Source organism: Aulostomus chinensis, chromosome 15 (assembly GCF_037954235.1).
Source record: "Aulostomus chinensis isolate RoL2024-O1b breed Wild chromosome 15, RoL_Achi_v1.0, whole genome shotgun sequence".
Classification (NCBI taxonomy): Eukaryota; Metazoa; Chordata; class Actinopteri; order Syngnathiformes; family Aulostomidae; genus Aulostomus; species Aulostomus chinensis.
In genome coordinates this window covers 23398658-23412641 of record NC_141334.1, presented here as the reverse complement: position 1 = coordinate 23412641, position 13984 = coordinate 23398658, and the positions used below count along the sequence as shown (strand labels likewise).

General features: G+C 42.8%; 1 protein-coding gene across 4 annotated transcripts in view; it reads left to right on the top strand.

Moving 5' to 3' along the window:
* Window positions 1-13984, top strand: part of amot (angiomotin) — a 60802-nt gene that overhangs the window by 21636 nt on the left and 25182 nt on the right. For 2 of the 4 annotated variants that reach the window (XM_086227187.1, XM_086227185.1), the window contains exon 2: window positions 11953-12255. The gene's annotated coding sequence lies outside the window, so the exon portion shown is untranslated. Of the gene's footprint in view, window positions 1-6018; window positions 6138-11952; window positions 12256-13984 lie in introns of those variants that run through there. The other 2 variants (XM_086227186.1, XM_086227188.1) reach the window with 2 other exon arrangements.

Below are 13984 nucleotides of genomic sequence, written 5' to 3'. Positions count from 1 at the left end.
TGTTGGTCACTTTTTGTACATTTGAAGACTTTATTGACGTTCAAGGTCCCTCCTCGTTTCACTTTCCATCCTCTCTGCATTCTTGGAGTATATCAGCAGTGTAAACAGACCGGGCAGGGTTGCTGGGAGACTTGGAGCGGAGGACAAATGTTTAGAGAACTTGTGGTGACCTTGGCAGCAGATACTATCTGCCTGTGATGCACAACGTCTCTCTCTCCTTTTTTTTTTTTTAACCTGTCCTGTTCAGTAGCCGGGGCAAGCAGCATCGGTATTCCTGGTGCCTTGTTGTACTGAAGCAGTTTTACTCTGCAAAGGAGGAATCTGATAAACTCCTATCGCCATTTATGCTTAACTTTATTAGAAATGGTATTGGTTCATTGATAAAGCTACAGGACTGAGGCTCAGGAGTGGACAGGAAGAGAGAACAGGGACAGGATAGGGAAGACAAGGGGGGGGGGCACCTAAACAACAACAACAATAGCAGAAAAAAACCAAAAACCAAACAAACAAACAAACAAAAAAAGTAACAACAATAACAACAGAGAGAGAAAAAAGAAAAAAACATTGGTTGCAGAATTTCCAGTGCAGGTTTACCATTTGGTTTAATATAATCTTAAAATAAATGTCTGAGTGTGTGACTGTGGATCAGTTGTGCACTGCATGCGTGTATGTGTGTATACGTGTGTGTGTGTGTGTGTGTGTGTGTGTGTGCTACGGTTTGTCTTGGATGCTGTGGGTAGCTGACTGTAGCTGATGTGGGGGGGCCAGGACATCGCACCCCCAGTCCAGGATAGCAGGCAGATCAGGACCAGGCCATCAGGGCACCCAGTAACACCCAGAACACGGGGAGCCCCAGGCCTCCTCCTCCCCAGGAAACAGCCACAGGCCCAGCCCATGCCAGGATCCGCAGGAAAGCATAGGAGCAGCAACCCCCACCCGGAAGCAACCCACAGAGAGGACCCCGGTCCCGCCGGGCACCCCCCCCTCCACAGCACGAGCAGAGCCCAGGGGCATAGGGCCCCTCTGGCCCGAGATCTGGCCAGAGCCCCCGAAGAGGTCCGCCAGCGGCGAGGCCGACACTCTCCCACACCCCACACCCAGGCGGGGCAACCACAGACCACCACAACGACCCGTACAGCGCTACCCCACCCCAACCCTCCATTCCCATCCCCTCCACCTATCCCCTGTTCTCCCCCTCCCCCCAGAGCAGGTGGGTTTCAGGCTATAGGGCACCACCAGCCAGCCAGGACCCCCCCACTCCCCCATGAGGCCCAGCCCACCGGCCGGAGTGAGCCGAAGGCACGCGTGTCCGGGACCACCACCCCCGGACAAAACAAATATACCCTCATGAGTTGAGGCTGAGTACTCCATAGATGCTGATACGGTCCAGGGCACAACGTCTCTCTCTAGTGAAGAGGGCATGAATGTACAGCATAAATGGTTGTGTGAAACTTGCAGGTGGTGGACAGTAATTCATCCAGATGAAGTAGGGTTGTCTTTTATAAGAATCACTACGAGAGAGAGAGAGAGAGAGAGAGAGAGAGAGAGAGAGATTTCATTGAAGTAATCTGTCAAGGACAGATGTTATCAATTTATTGAGAATGAACCCTTCCACCCCTTTCATTGCCCCCTAGTGTTCTGGAGTTGTATCATTTTTTGCTGAGGTTCCACAGAGCTATTTGAATCCTTTTTAGGAGTCAACAAAAACCATGATAGAAGGGCCAATGTGTAGATTGTGGTGAAAGAAGATTATAATTTCACATTTTATTTGCAAATATGCAAAAGCTATTGTTATGATGTGTGTTATACTATACAACATAGTTTGAGCAACACTGTTGCTTCACACTCTGTAGTGCCTTTAATGTATCAGGCTTTGAACTAGAAACCCAGATGTCCGAGCTATGATAAAGGCAGAGTCAAACATTTAGAAGGCAGGTTGTATTACTCGCTAATCTGGTAGAAAGCAGCCAATTGAACATCCGTATGGAAATTCCTCAATTCCCTGAGCTCCCACATTCCTCTTTGCAGCCTTTGTCTTTCTCCTTCAAAGGGCCTGTTTTTCTTGAGTGATCATTTTACTTGTGAACGCAGCAGAAAACACAGCACAGTTGTAACTGTGATGATTTTTCTTAAGGCAACATTGCCAATATTAAATCAAGAATTTTCGTAGCTCCATGTGGTAGCATAAGCTAACGAGTGCTGGTTAACATGTAAGGTTAATGAGGTGAGCTGTTTGTGTTGCTGTTCCATACCATTATTCGTCCCTATGTCCAACAACAGCAGCTAACTCATGCCTCATCCTGTTGTTGCAAAATAAAACACATGAACATTCTAGTAAACAAACCTTAGCACCAGCGCCAACTTGCTTTCCCACTCTTGGCCATAAAAACTTAATATGTATACTACTTTCTGTCAAATCAACTGCATTATTTGTTCAAATGGACTTAAAAGTAAAACTGCAATAATGCAGTGTAGGAATTAGAACAAAATCAATTTCTCAAATTCGACCCCAGTCCGTAAAGAAACTGAACTGCTCCAAGAACATTGAAATCTCCTCATTAAAAAACACTCAGTCCCCACTAACACCATGTAGATACACCCTAGTTTTCCTCTACACCTCAGACTTCAAATCACACAACACTTACATTCACAGTGGAATCACTCACATCCATCACTCATCCCAAAACAACTAATTCATGTCTTTTAATTGACTAATCCAGAGGTATGGGATTGGGACAGACCACGTCCGCCACAGCTAATATCTCTATAAACAGATTCTGCACATAAATCACATAAATACAGATTTTGTAAGAAACAGAGATAATGTTGGGAGAGGGAAGCTTCAGGTTTCGTTTTTTTTTTTTTTTTTTTTTTTTTTTTTTGGAGGCTTTGACGTATTTTCCGGTACGTCCATGTTAACAGTACATGTGGAGCATGGAACATTCACGAAATGCAAGGTTGGAAAAACGGCTGAAGTCTGATGAATCAACAACACAATGTTGTAGTGATTTTATGGAAGTCTTGGACCAGATATCTGCTTTACTACATAAGACCACCAAAATACTGGCCCTCGTTCCCCGAGGCCAAGTCATGAGGAGAAGCCCATGGGTTCTGAGATAGTTCACTACCAAAACCTAAAATCCATAATTTATGCCAAAATCAACAAAACAAATACACAGCTTATACAATATACAAGTACCTGTAGAACCCACATCACCTTAGGCAGAATGTTTGAATTAAGTTTGGTTTATACAGCTATTTGCTCACAATGCACTTTTTTTTTCTTTTTTTCTTTTTTTTAACAACACTTGGACATGTCAAGCAGTTCACCCTTTTCAGATCGCAGTCACTGAGCAACTCCCCTCTATCTTGGCCTGAAGAATCCCTCCGGCCCGTCGCCATTGCATGGCTAGCTGGGAGACTTGACAAGTTATTATACCAACCAAATACAATAACGTGCTACTAACTTCTCACTTCCATCGCAGGGCCAGCAGATATATACCCCTTTCACACTGAAAAACAATGCAGGTTTTTGTACCCACGTTTGCTCGGCATTAGGGTGCATTTAAGCTTCCAGCAGACGCGGGTCTGAGCTCCCGCTGTGAGGGCTGCGTGCCTGTGTTTTTCTATCTTGTACGTCATCGCGCTGATGACGTCATCATTACACATAAAAGTGTGCCATGTCTCAAAATGCCGGTGATGTTCCCATAAATCACCATGTCCCTTACTATTCCAGAAATCTCCTGCCAGATCTCCTCTTCACCGCGGATGGCAAGCAGCTCGTGGTGTTCATGATGGTAAATGTTAAATGGACTCAATTTTATATTGCGCTTGTCTACCTTGGCGGCACTCAAGCGCTTTACAGTGTCATCTCATTCACCCATTCACACACTGATGGTGAAGGCTGCCATGCAAGGCGCCAACCTACTCATCAGGAGCAATTATGGGTCCAGTATCTTGCTCAAGGACACTTTGACATGGTCACCTGGGTTGAGGATCGAACCAGCGACCCTTCGGATCCTGGACAGTGCGCTGCCATGATCAATAAAAAAGATGTAAAGATCACGATAGAAGTTGGTAACGTGGGTTGCCCTTTTCATACTGCAGGCGAGCCGAGGAGAGCCGCTAAACACCCGGGTCGCTTGGAGGGTTGGTGGACGCGGGTCGAAATTCCCAGTCGACCCTTTCAGAGTGCCCAAACACCCATGTTCACCCGCGTTTTTGGTGCAGTGTGAATGGGGCTATAGACAGACAGCCATTGGCTCTCACAGTCATACCTATGGTCAGTTTAGAGTATCCAGTCTGCCTAGTCCCCAATTGCATGTCTTTGGACTGTGGGAAGAAGCTGGAGTACCAGAGAGAACCCACACAGGCACAGGGAGAACATGGAGACTCCACACAGAAAGATCCTGTGCTCCAGCTGGGGCTTGAACATGGAATCTTCTCGCTGTGAGGCGACAGTGCTGACCACTGCACAACCGTACCGCGTGAAACAATATATTAGTCACTAATTAAACCAGGAATATATTCATAATTGATCTAAATCCCTATCAGAATCCAATCCAAAGCCACTTCACTTGAGCACGTTTCACTCAGGACTAACACACAGAGTAAAATCCTTTAATTTCTGCTTGTACCTCATCTCTCTTAAAAGGGACTTTTGCCTTTCATCACCCATCTTTGTTCTTTTCTTCTCCATAAGACACATTAAACTCACCTGTACTCACTTTTTTAGGGCCTGATCCTGGAGGTACTCCGGGGCGAAGACCCAATTACATTTGTTCGTTACATACTGACATTATAATCACTCTACGTCATTAGGTTTAGGTGCAATATTTATTTTAATATTATTATATTTTAATGGAACTTAAATACTTCACAGCATTCGCACCAAGAACCATTTCAAGGTGATGGGATGTGAGGTTGGATGGAGTTGGTTGGAGGGGTATCGTGCGTGATGGTCCCCTCCTGACTCGTGGCCCTCTGGTGGCATGATGCGCACCTCTGTCACCCCTAACTCAAAGAGGAAAGGGACAAGAGAGAGAAAGGAAAAGACAATAAAGTTAGGAGGGGGGTTCAGCCCTGTACGTCAATTTGATGTCGATTTAGATTCATTCCTTTATTCCCTCTTTCCTCTTATCTCTCAGAAATCTCTCTCCCTACACACATCCCAACACACAAACACATAAGCTGTAGACCCCCCCCATACACACACACACACACACACACACACCTTCTGTAGTCTCTGTCTCTGGATACTTACTCGAGCTTGTTTATTGTTTGCTGTTTCTCTACATTTATGTATTTATGGACCTTGAATGGTGCTGTCTGCAAACAAGTTATTCATTTTGTGAAAACAGTTTTAGTGTTTGCAAAGGGGAATGTTTCGATAACAAAATAAATGAAAACAAGTTATTCATGTTTGCATACAAGATATTGACACAAGAAAAAAATTGAAACAACAACGTACAACATCCTCAGTTTTGTAGTGATTCACAGACAGAAGACAAACATCAGTGACGTAGTGTGACAGTAGGGATCGGTGAAGGTGAATCTCCGACACGAGTGATCAGGGAAATCGTGATTCAGAAAACTCCTCAGACGTACCTAAAATGTTTTCATAGGTGAGCAGTGAGATTAACCACAGTAACCTTGTTAGTAAAAGACACCCTCAAGTAATCCAGTTTTCACCTAATTTACTCTTCAGATTATATTTGATGGTCAAATTTGATTTCTACAACCCTAAAAGAGTAAATGAGTGTTTTGTCCTCATCCTGTCTTTTCACAATCACAGGAGTGAAGATGACTAACATCATTGTGCATTTCTGCTGCTGGTGTTGTTGTCCTTTATTCACCTGGGTGACAGTTGGCAGAGTAAATGCTGGTAAAGCAGTTACACAGGTATGAGGGAGTGGCTCCAGGCTGAATGGTAGCCAGATCCACCTGCCTCTACCCCCCTACCCCCCACCCCCAGCCCTACCTGGTGGAGGGAAGGAGGGAGGAAAGAGGAGGAGCAGTGGTGGAAGTGGGAAGAATGGTATGCTAACTCATACCTGCACATTACATGAGCCCAACTTTTATTCCTACAAGATTGGTTTCAGGAGACAGGACCTCGATTTTCTACAGAAGACACACAGGTAGGAGATTATTTTTGAAAATTTAGATACTGCGAAAGAAATATGCTGTGAGGATGAAGACAGTGTCACTGAGACTGGGTTTGAAACCTCCTAATCTAGTGATTGGTATATTTGGTATATGGAGAGGTGATTAAACACTCGATTTGTGTTCTTCAGGGGTTTATGTTGCTCCCACTTGTGCAAAATCCTGTGTTTGATTTGTCATCCCTGGTAGTAGTTGGATTCACATTCCTCCGTTCTATGGTTTAGGTTTCATGAATGGACTCTTTATCAGCAGTAGATAATGGGACTGTATTGTTTTCAGTAACACTCTCACCTACCTCTCCTCTACCAGGACAAACAAATCAGAAAATGACAAAAGAATGTGGCATTGTAAGTTTTACTTATGAGCTGTAAGACACGGTGACTAACTGTCGCAAACCAACTTCAGTTTTACTTTTTAGATAGTCAACTCACGGGCAGCAGCATTCTGGACCAGCTGGAGAGTCTTTAGGGACATACTGGTGCAGCCTGATAGGAGGGAACTGCAGTAATCCAGCCTGGAAGTGACAAAGGCATGGACTAGTTTTTTTGCATCTTTTTGAGACAGGATGTGTCTGATCTTAGCGATGTTTCATAAATGAAAGAAAGCAGTCCTGGAGATTTGTTTAATGTGGGAGTTAAAGGACAGATCCTGATAAAGAGAACTCCTAGGTTCCTTACGGTCGTGCTGGGGGCCAGGGTGATGCCTTCCAGGGTACCTATCTCATTAGATAGGGTGTCTCTAAGATGTTTTGGGCCCAGGACAATGACTTCAGTTTTGTCAGAGTTATATAAAAGGACATTATAGGTCATCCAAGTTTTTATCTCCTTTAGACAGGCCTCCAGTTTAGTCAGCTGATTTATTTCATGTGGATGCATTGATAAGTACAGCTGTGTGTCGTCTGCATAGCAGTGAAAATTAATTGAGTGTTTCCTAATAATGTGACCGAGAGGAAGCAGATAAAGGGTGAAGAGGACTGGTCCAAGCACAGAGCCTTGTGGAACACCATAAGTGACTGTAGACTGTAAATATGACCTAAACCAGTTTAGTGTAGTTCCTTTAACGCCAATGACAGGTTCCAGTCTCTGTGGAAGGATATGATGGTCAGTGGTATCAAAAGTTGCACTGAGATCTAATAAAAGCAGCCCAGGGTGGAGTTTTTTTTGTTTTTGAGAAGGGGTTTAATTACTGCTATTTTAAAGGATTGTGGGATGTAACCAGATGACAGTACCCGTTGATCATATCTAAGAGAGAGATGCAAAACAAGGGGTAGAGAGTCCTTAAGCAGCTTCGTCAGGATGGGGTCGAGAAGACAGGTGGATGGTTTAGAGGAGTAGTAGGGCTTAAATCAGGAGAGGATGAGGTGGGATACCCAGATGAGATCTAGCTATGTATATATGTGGAAAAATGTATGTATGTGTATATATGTATATATGTGTGTATATGTTTGTATGTGTGTATATATATCTATATCTATCTATCTGTCTATCTATCTATCTATCTATCTATCTATCTATCTATCTATCTATCTATCTATCTATCTATCTATCTATCTATCTATCTATCTATATATATATACTGTGTATATATATATGTATATGTGTGTGTGTATGTATGAATATATTTTTTATATATATTTTGATTGAATGTATGTGGTTGGGTTAAATGTGGCCCCGTAACAAAGAGTCGTACTTTTAATCTTATTGCATTGCTTTTGGCAATATAATGGCAATGAAGGCATTTTGACTTCTCTGACTAGATTGACCCCAGTTGGGTTCTTGTCGATTAAGCACACTTTTATTGCTTTTGTAGGTGGTATCGATCAACATATCCACTCATGTGTATCACTGACATTGTCAAGTCTTAATGAACCAATGTCTTGTTTTGAATGGTTTGTCTGGTCTATATTTTGATTGGGGAGAGATCAGCTGATGGGTGAGAGACATTAGCTCTTCATAACAGAGCAAGTGATGCAGGCGTGATACTTTCCTGATGTTTATTAGTCAGAAAGTAACAGCAGAGGAGAGAGAAATCCCAACAATACCGACTGTGGCTGATTCTCAGTACAGCACAGAGACACCTGTGTGCAAAATTCAAGCACTGGAAGCAGCTATGCGCAGCAGAGCCACATCCCAGTACGAGGCATCATATCTCAACATAAAGTTACCATTGGGTCCTTAAAAGCCGCACAGCTGGCCAGTGACTCACACAGAGGTTCTTGACACACAATGGGGGACCGTTTTGGAAAAATGAACTACTGACAAATGAACGGATTGTGTCAATACCTCAGTGAAATGGTCCCTCTGTCTGAGAGGTCCACTACCTGTGACAGACAGGCACACACATTGTCAAGTGGATTTCATACGAGACACTCAAAAGCTACACAATGGTTTGAATTTTTTTCAGCGCTTTTGAGATCAAAAGCTATTAATTCAGCTGAAAATGTTTGTTTTTTTTTTGCAGCTAAACCAATAAATTAATAAAGCAGTTCATTTTTTTCAGATTGGCGGCACAGTGGTGCGGTGGTCAGTACTGTCGCTTCACAGCAAGAAGGTTCTGGTTCGAGTCCCGGCTGGAGCACGGGATCTTTCTGTGTGGAGTCTGCATGTTCTCCCTGTGCCTGCGTGGGTTCTCTCCAGTACTCCAGCTTCTTCCCACAGTCCAAAGACATGCGATTGGGGACGAGGCTGATTGGATACTCTAAATTGACTGTAGGTATGAATGAGAGTGTGAATGGTTGTCTGTCTCTATGTGTTGGCCCTGCGATGGACTGGCGACCTGTCCAGGGTGAACCCCGCCTCTCGCTTGAAGGCTCCTGGGATAGGCTCCAGCTCCCCTTTGACCCTTAATAGGAATAAGCGGAAGACAATGTATGGATGGATTTTTTTCAGATTATGAAAATAATCTGGCAGGCCAGATGTCATTCCTAGGGGGCCAGCCGTGGACTACGGGCCACCAGTTGCAGGCCATACTGGCATTATACTACAACACAAAGCTAAACAATTGTAGCAGCTGCACTTTTTAATTCACAGGATTACTTCATTAAATGGCTGCAAAACTGGCCGGTACAAACGGCCTTTAACCTGCATGTACAGGTCTGTGTAAGGCGGTGGCCTCATGGACTAATTTTCATTTCTTAACTCCAGTCAAAGACTCTGCTGTGCCTGAACTTTAAGGCAAAGTCATCGTTTGCATGTTCGAGTGGCTGATCTAGTAGTTAGGTGTAAAGTAAATGCCATCCACTCAAGTCTGCAAGCGTCTGTAGGCTCGGTCCACACACTGCCCCAAAATTTGTACAGAAATTGTGCCAATGTGTATGCTTCAGAATACAAGCTGCCATACCACCTTCCAGTAGGTGGCGTATGCAGCTGACAAACAACAAAGACTTGCGTTCCTTGAGCTCATTACGACATATTTTTGCCCTTTGCATTACTTCTTTCTGACTCCAGAATGTAAATACAGCCAGCCACGTCCTGTTTATTTAGCTCGAAATTAATGGGGCCTGGTTGGCACCAACGAGTAGCAACAGTAAAACTTTTCAAAATGTCTCAAGCACATTTGCTCAGTATTATCCACATCTTCTTTATCCAGCTACAATTCACAACACTTGAAAGAGTTACAGTTTGTAAGCAGCTCAGATTAAAGTGCTGGTGGACAAAGAATACTTTGATTATTCCAGACAAAATTATTTGTTTCAAAATAGACATTTTTGGTCAGTTTTGCTTTTGTTTTGTTGTTGGTGGCAATGGAGCACCATTAGCTACAAGCTCAATATACATGGCTGGCTCTCTGCTTCTTGAGTCAAAAATAAAACAGCATGAAAGGAACAACTTTGGGACACCTGTTTGGGAGTAGTTGAAAGATGAAATCTACCTGTTGGGTGAAGTATGGTTCAAAAAATAACTATAAGAAATATTTGAGTAATTATTATTTAAATTAAAACGATCTCACTTGGGTTTAATTAGCCTTGTAGTACCACCCTGCTGATATACAATTATTACTTCAATTGAAGTATTAAAAAAGTGTCCCTTTGTAAACGATGCCATTAAATGTAGAAGTACAATACAATTAGAATCAGTAGGGCATCAAAGGGTTCAGAAGTTTTATGTGAGGAGGAGATTGCCATGTCATTGTACAAAATCAAAGACCACAGTATTTTTAAGTATTTATTCTACAGGACAAATAATGCTGAAGTCCAAATGGCTGGTAGGTTCTGGCTTGCATCCCATTGAATCCTGACTAACTGTATGTAAACCACTCCCTTCTGATCGCATACGGTCCCACAACTGTAAATGGAGCTGGTCTGTTACTCATAGTTTAGTTTTGCCTGTCATCAAGTTCTTGTCAGTGCAGTATCTAGTCAACACTTTCAGGGAATTTCCTTCAAATTGATTCCTCACATCTGAAACATTTTATGACCCTGATTGTTCAGGAAGGCCTTGAGGGAATTTTTTTTGTGGGTATCTGGAAAAAATGTGTGTTTGGATTCAATGATTTACTGATTGGAAGACATTTTTCATCATAGTCTAAAATTTGTATGAAACTTTTCACACGCATACAAAGAATAAACTTATGAAATGATGATATCCATCCATCCATCCATTTTCTACTGCTTCACGTCACGGTCGCGGGGGTGCTGGAGCCTATCCCAGCAACCTTTGGGTGAGAGGCAGGTTCACCCTGGACGGGTCACCAGTCCACTGCCGGGCCAACACATAAAGACAGACAACCATTCACACTCACATTCATACCTACGGTCAATTTAGAGTATCAATCAGCCTAGTCCCCAATTGCATGTCTTTGGACTGTGGGAGGAAGCTGGAGTACCCAGAGAGAACCCACGCAGGCATAGGGAGAACATGGAGACTCCACACAGAAAGATCCCATGCCCGAGCCGGGGACTTGAACCCGCAACCCTCTTGCTGTGTGCTGACCACTGCACCACCGTGCTGCCCATTTACATCATAAATGCAAAAGGTCAATGTCGTTGTGACAACGTTCGACAAATAGCATTATTCAACCCTGTAACTCAGGAGTAACCTTGTTTCACACTTGTGGTCACGGTAATGGTGATTGATCTTGGCGGCCCACCTTGAAATTGTGACAGGATAAGATCTTCTTTGTTACTGGCTGGAACATGTGAAGCATCATTTTAGGGTCAGTTTCTCTGATCCCTCTGAGTTTGCCACACTGCTATGACTCCACGCTCTTCTTTTCCTCCAGCTGGATGACATCCTGGACAGGACAGGGTGCCCTTGTTCCTCTGATAGTCCTCCACAAGCCTGGTGGTTTTGCTAATATTGAGATTGTTGCTTCACGATGTGACTCTATCAGTGCCATGTAATCCTCTAACAAGTAGCCTCAAAGTGAAGACGGTGCGTTCATCTTTGGAAATTATGAACTGGAATCACACGTCAGTTTGTGAATATATTTAAAATTTATTAAATCCCTTTATTCTTCCATCCATCCATCCATCCATCCAGATTAAGGATGCTACAAGGCTGCTTTACGACAGTATTTTACATTGTTACTGAAATCTGTGTTTACTTTTTTGTATTCATTTTTTTGTAACGTCAACATTGGCACAAATATGTCACAAATAAAAGCAGCAAACAAGAGAGAAAATGCCTGTTACTTGTATTTCATTCGCAGGATTATCAGAAATAGTCATGAAACATGTAGTTCATAGACAAGCCACTTTATACAAGTTCACATGTGCTGTAGATCCGTCAACCATGTGTATATGTAGTTTACCTACACAGCCAAAAGCTAACCTCATGTGTGTCTTTACAGACGTTTTGGGTCTTCCCATCTACATCAAGCGGCACCTTTACGTCCCAGAGCCCCATGAGGACCTCCTGAAACTGCAGAGAGGCCAAAACCAGAAGTTGATCCACCTGCCAGCACCAGGCTATCTGCAGCAGGCACCACACCACCTCAACTCACAACCACATAGTTAGCTCTGTCTTCCTCCTCATCTCCCCCTTACCGAGCGTGTCCAGGTCTCCCAGTTGGCCCGCCAAAACATTTCAGCATGAGCAGCTGTTACCACTGACCCCTTCCAGGAGAGCACAGTGGGAGCAGCCACACAAGTAGGTATGGGAGTCAGCAGATTTACAAAATCTGGAGAAATATGTGGAGAAATGATGCGGTAATTTTGGCAGTGCAACTAAGCACAGTTCCAAGCCCCCTTCCATTCAAAAGTTCAAGCTGATTTTTAGTGAAAACTTGTTGCTGTCCGTTAGTTTTGAGTCATCTCAATCTGAAGTTTTTAAGTAAATGAGTCAAAGTCCTAATTTGATTGTTAAAGTGAAAATCTCATCTTGAAACCCACTCCATACTTAAATTATCCCAACAAAAAATGCAAGGAATTAGAAATGACAGCAAGACCGGTCACGTTGCAAATACCAAGCAATTTGTTAACGTGCAGGATTACTTGTGCTTATTCAAGTAACTATGAAGGAACGCTGCCTGTTGCTAAGGGGCATGGTTTGTAAGATGTCACAAAACATCAATGCATCACTATGTGATGTCAGTGCAAGATGTGCCAAGGGTTAGGTGACAGACAAACAGGTATCACCCGTCAGCCATGGACTTGCCCCATCACAGGTTGTTTTTTTTGGGAGCAGTTATTTTTTTGGTCTGTTTTTCCACATTTTATTTTGCATTTTTGATTGGTCTGCTTCCTTCAAAAATCATCTCAATAAATAATGTCCACGTAAGCACAGTTCAGAACATGCACATATGCCTGCACACGTGTGTCAGCCAACCTTGGTTGAAGGGCTGATGATGGCCATTTGGAACATTTGAACATATTGCCGATATTTTAACAATGTCCCACTTCTATGCCTCGTGCACAGCCCTCATTTGATGGCCATTCTCACCTTCTATATATCAACAACCCGGACTTTGTTCTCTGACTGATTTGATCATGACAGACAGAATCCTGTCATCATCTCACTCTTTTGTTCTGACTGTCATCTTGCTCTTTGTTCATTACTATCATCCCAGTCTTTTATCCCGACTCTTATCTCACTCCTTCAGGCTGACTATCATGTGGTCTTTCATTCTGATTTATCGTCTCACTCTTTGATCGTGGCTATCGTAGATCACCCAGTATGCTATCATCTCAGTCTTTCATCCTGATTTATCTTCTCACTCTTTAATAATGGCTATCACCTCAGTCTTTAATCCTGACTATCATCTCACTCTTTAATAATGGCTATCATCTCAGTCTTTAATCCTGACTATCATCTCAATCTCTCATGATGACCATCACCTCAGTCTTTCATCCTGATTTATAATCTCACTCTTTAATAATGGCTGTCATCTCAGTCTTTATTCCCGACTGTCATCTCACTCTTTAATAATGGCTATCATCTCAGTCTTTAATCCTGATTTATCATCTCAGTCTTTAATAATGGCTATCATCTCAGTCTTTAATCCTGATTTATCATCTCACTCTTTAATAATGGCTGTCATCTCAGTCTTTATTCCCGACTATCATCTCACGCTTTAATAATGGCTATCATCTCAGTCTTTAATCCTGATTTATCATCTCAGTCTTTAATCCTGATTTATCATCTCACTCTTAATAATGGCTATCATCTCAGTCTTTAATCCTGATTTATCATCTCACTCTTTAATAATGGCTGTCATCTCAGTCTTTAATCCCGACTATCATCTCACTCTTTAATAATGGCTATCATCTCAGTCTTTAATCCTGATTTATCATCTCAGTTTTTAATCCTAATTTATCATCTCACTCTTAATAATGGCTATCATCTCAGTCTTTAATCTTGGCTATCATCTCACTCTTTAATAA